The sequence below is a fragment of the Sphaerodactylus townsendi genome, linkage group LG08 (assembly GCF_021028975.2).
Source record: "Sphaerodactylus townsendi isolate TG3544 linkage group LG08, MPM_Stown_v2.3, whole genome shotgun sequence".
In the NCBI taxonomy this organism is placed as follows: Eukaryota; Metazoa; Chordata; class Lepidosauria; order Squamata; family Sphaerodactylidae; genus Sphaerodactylus; species Sphaerodactylus townsendi.
In genome coordinates, this window is record NC_059432.1 from 13,580,088 (window position 1) to 13,584,934 (window position 4,847).

Here is a 4,847-nt window from a genome sequence, read left to right on the forward strand (position 1 = left end):
TTCCCTCCCCTGCCCCCACAACAAACACCCTGTGAGGTGGGTGGGGCTGAGAGAGTTCCTAAGAACTGTGACTAGCCCAAGATCACCCAGCTGGCGTGTGTGGAAGTGCACAGGCTAATCTGAATTCCCCAGATAAGCCTCCACAGCTCAGGCAGCAGAGCCGGGAATCAAACCCAGTTCCTCCAGATTAGAATGCACCTGCTCTTAACCCCTACGCCACTGCTGCACCTGGGAAGGAGACTGTAGCTCAATGTAAGAGCCTCTGCTTTGCATGCAGAAGGCCCCAGGTTCAATCCCTGGCATCTCCAATTAAAAGGACCCACTCTGCAGTAACTTCCAACAATTCGAAGCTACTCTGGGCTGTCCTGAATAATTTTAACCGATGCAAGCCTCCTACCCCCACCTGTATTACCCCTGATATTTGGCATGACTATTTTAGCAAACTTTTTAATGACGATATTTTAAGCAACGGATCTCCTTCACCCATCCCTTTAGATTTACCAAGTTGTGTCTCATCTCAAAGAAGTAGTTGAGCTGTTAGGAGGGACAGCTTTAAAGGAAGGGAAAGCCCCTGGCCCTCTGATTCCTATCATGTAGAGATTCTGAAATTTCCACACTGATTGGTGGGCCCCTATCCTGGCCACTCTTTTTTACCTTAAGAAAACAATTCCAGGTATCCTACCCCTAAGACTTGGCTGTCTGCGCACTGTGCCTTCCCATCCATATAAAAGGGAAGTCACTCAGGAGCCCGCCAACTTCCCCCATCAGCCTCCTCTCAGTGATAGGGAAGATTTATGCCAAATTGCTACTGAAGAAACTTCAGTTGTGGCTTGAAACTCCCACTCTGGTGCAGTGAGCTGAACAAATATGGAAAGCTTTTATGAGGAAATCTCCTCTGGACCACGCCTTGGTGCTATGTACACCCTAGCCAGTAAATATTCAATCAATGCAGATAACAAACTCCTACGCTGCCTTTGTTGATTTAAAAGGCTGCCTTTGACTCTGTGTGAGAGAACTTCTCTGGACAAAACTGGCTGCCCTCAATATTGATGCCAGACTCTTGTTCTTAATTAGGCAACTGCACGGCAAATGCACCAGTTGCGGATCAAGTGTTCCCACATGAAGAGCCTTTTGACAGAACAGTATTTCCAATTTCCAAAGAGGGTCAAACAGGGGCTGCGTCCTGGCCCCAACTCTTTTCAATCTTTTTCTTAAGAAGTGACCTCCCTCTGCCCTCTCCAGCAGTGAACAGCCATGCCCCAAAACTGGGTACATCTCATGTATCGGGAATTCTGCTCTATGCAGATGATGCTTTTGTCCCTTCTCTCTCGAACCAGAGTTGGCCTCCAGTTAAGCTTAAACAATGAAGCACTGTGTGGATTACTGTAGAATCCAACAGGGCAACTGACAATTAATTATGAAAAAAAACCAAGGTATTGGTCTTCTCTAGAAACTTTAAAGAGAAGCTCACATGGGCAATGAAAAGCACCCAAATTGAACAACAGGTTAAAGTGCTATAAATACCTTGGCCTCTCATTTTCCTTTAACCTTTCATGGAGCAACCCAGAGGAAGGCAGCTCTCCTAGCTACATCTAATAGTATGTCAGCACTACCCTACGATTCTTTTACAGCAGTGGCCACTCCTTTATCCCACTCCTGCCCTCAAATTTTTTCAATGCCAAAGTCGCCTCTGAGGATTGCTTTACAGGAGTCCCAATTTGGATTCAAGCTATCCAACCACTCCTTGAATTCTCTTCAATCCAATTTTTTTCACAAGATAACTGGACTCCCCAAATTGTAGTAGTGCCCTATGCAGCCCTTTGTCTGGAGTTAGGTCAAAACTCCCTTGGAATCAGCACAGCTTGGCTGAGGACTTTACTGAATTCCTGGCTGCTTGAATACACTTTTCTCTCGGACCTGTAATTCCCTGGTCCCACCGTCTGCTCCTCTGACACCCATTCCAACCCCTGGTTTTCCATAATTGAAGAAAAAATTGCCTCCATTGCACTGTCGAGGTGGATTCACTTTGCCCACTTTGTCCTATTCCAAGCTTATAGGAAATTAAAAAGGTCAACTATTGGACAGAGAGTTCTCTACCACCTACTCACGCATGCCAAGAAAACGTGCTCCCCCGTGTACTTTTCTCTCCCATTTTAGTGAACAGGGGCCACTTGGCACACTACCTGTATTATTGCTTAATAAACCCTGTTCAAAGGAGAGCCATAATGCTAAGCCAGGGATTTAATGTTATGCCCTTCTTGCCTTGTTACATGGCAGATTTAATAAGCAAGAAAAGGCGAAAAGGTTGTGCCCATGTAACAATGGCTCAGTTGAATCTCTGGCCCACCAATTACTTCACTGTCTCAGATTCAAGGAAATCAGATCCAAGTATGTGAATCTCACTCCCTTACATTTACCCTTTCTCCCCGATTTAATTAGATTACACTACTTGTTGAACAACCCTGATCCTTCTCTCTGTATGATAGTGGCAGATTTTCTTCTGGAAATTACTAAATGCCAGTAGATCTCCTTTGTCCTATCATGTATATCCTGTATTGTATATGCTTTTTAATCTGTTTTTATTATTGTTGTACTGCTTTATGCCAATAAAGGCTTGCTAAAAAAAAAAATTAAAAGGACCTGGCAGGAGGTGATGGGAAAGACCTCCCTCTGAGACACTGGAGAGCTGCTGCCTGTCAGAATAAGCAATGCTGATCTTGATGGACTAGTGGTCTTATTCAGTATTGTGTGTGTTCCAGGTTGCTGTATCTTCTTAAGAACATCACAGAAATACTACTCCTGTGTGAGTCACCTATAATGTGTGGACCAACATAATACCGATCACTGGTAATCTTCCGAGGCCCTCCTTTGGGTACCCCCACCGTCTGAATTAGACAGATGACTACCTAAGATAGCATCTTTTCAGTTACAGTGCCAAGATTATGGAATTTGTTTCTCAAGGATTTTTGTCTGTCTCATTCTATCACCACTGGGTGAAGGCTTTTTGATTTAATCTGGTGTTCCTTCACTAATTCCTCCTCCCAGTGTTGAAATCAATGTTTCTCTGGGGCTTTACCCACTACAGAAGGGAGCTAAGGTCCACTCGGTTCCCTTCAGTGGAGGGCGATTCCAGGCTGTCCCCACAGCAACTGAGTTGGCCCCCTGGAACCGAGCTAAGTGGGCGGGATCATCTTGGTGTTTGTTTCGCTCCTCGATCGTGATTGGTGCTTGTGTTACGGCGGGAAACGGGAGCATTCTTTTTTTTACAGTGTTTACAGTTTACAGTTACATGCACTTTCTGCCAGCCACGACTTTCCCGTTCTGTGCATGCCACAAAAGCAGCTAATGATTGATTGAACGGATGAGGTGTTGTTTCGATGCTTCACCACTTCGAAGATTTGAAGCGGTATTGATCTTGTTCCGGCAGAAAAGTGTAGTTCATAACTGCGACAAGGATGTCGCAGTTCTAAAGGGGGCGGGGGAACTGAGACAAAACAATGTTGAGCTCGGTAGCAGTGGGGATTCACTGAGGCGAACCTAGGTAGAAACCAGTTCAACTCTGTCAGTGGGGAAAGCCCCTCTGTGTCCCCATTTCTGTGTTTTAGTTGTGGTTTGGGAGAGGGAAGATGACTTGGTATGGCCTGATCTCATCACATCTTGGAAACTCAGTGGGGTCAATACTTGGAAGAGAGATCTCCAAGGAAGACACTGCAGAGGTAGGCAATGCCAAACCACCTCTGCTTATCACTTGCCTGGAAAGCCCCTGGCTGGCATCACCATTGGCCCATTACACATGGAACACTTACCTTGGGACTCTTCTCTGCACAGTGGACTTACAGGGAGCTCTCCTCACGTTTCTCCGTTAACACATAAGGAGGCACTCCCTCCCTTCCCTGGAGTCTTTCTGCAGAGAGCTCCAGGCCTAGTTCTCGCAACTCCACCCATCAAATTATTCTTAAAGGCACAGATCTGATTATACCTGTTAGTCAAGACTGCTGGCATAGCCCTTTAAACTGCCCTTATGTTGATATTACTGTTTCAAAAGTAATCCCCCCGCCAACTCAAATGAAAAAGGCAAAGCAATTCCATGGACCACAGGCTGCTAAAGAAGGGGACCATCCTAGAACAGATATCCTCTCCTCCTCCCCTCCCCACAATGCTTCCTGCTGGTGGTGCTGCTGCCCCAGGAGGACAGAGACGTGTTATTTTAAGGCATTTTTTATATTGATATGTCAAGAGATGTCAAGAGATTTAGAGGTCAGTGTTGTGTGAGTCAGCTTCTTTTCTGTTACTTGAAGCAGCCAGCAATATGGAAGCGGGGGGGGGGGGGGTAAGGGGAAAGGCAGGGAAAGAGGTGCGGGGGGGCGAAGTCTGGCTATGGGCAGAGGGAAGATCTCTGGGGCAAAGCTGTGTCCACTGGCAAATATCCCTGCTCTGGTGGCAAAGCAAATTAAAAGTTGTGCTAGAAGTGGTCTCGCTTGCTGTGGAGAGAATGGCAAGTGAAAGCAGCCCTTGAGGAAACAGGCCTATACAAGAAATCTTGCTGTGTTGGACATGCAGCAAACACATTGTGAATAATCAGCCCATAAGTCAGCTGTGACTTCACTGTATGTATGTATGTATGTAGTTCTATTTGTTATGCCTTGTTATGATGTGTGTGTTTTTTTTAAAAAAAGGTCCATTTCTAGTTACCTTTGATAGATCTGATTGGGTTGAAAGACAGGATATGTGCCTTTTAAAATCTTATAAAATAAATACATCTCTGGAAACTGCAAGGATGAATCTGTGAAAATCCTTTCCCTCTTCTCTTGGTGGAAACTTCTTGCATGATCCAACCCAAAAGCTGC

At 45.5% G+C, this 4,847-nt stretch overlaps 1 non-coding gene across 1 annotated transcript; it reads left to right on the forward strand.

Moving 5' to 3' along the window:
* Positions 1-235: 235 nt before the first annotated feature.
* Positions 236-308, forward strand: TRNAA-UGC. The gene has a single exon. It is a non-coding gene; the product is annotated as a tRNA-Ala (tRNA).
* The last annotated feature ends 4,539 nt before the right edge of the window (positions 309-4,847 follow it).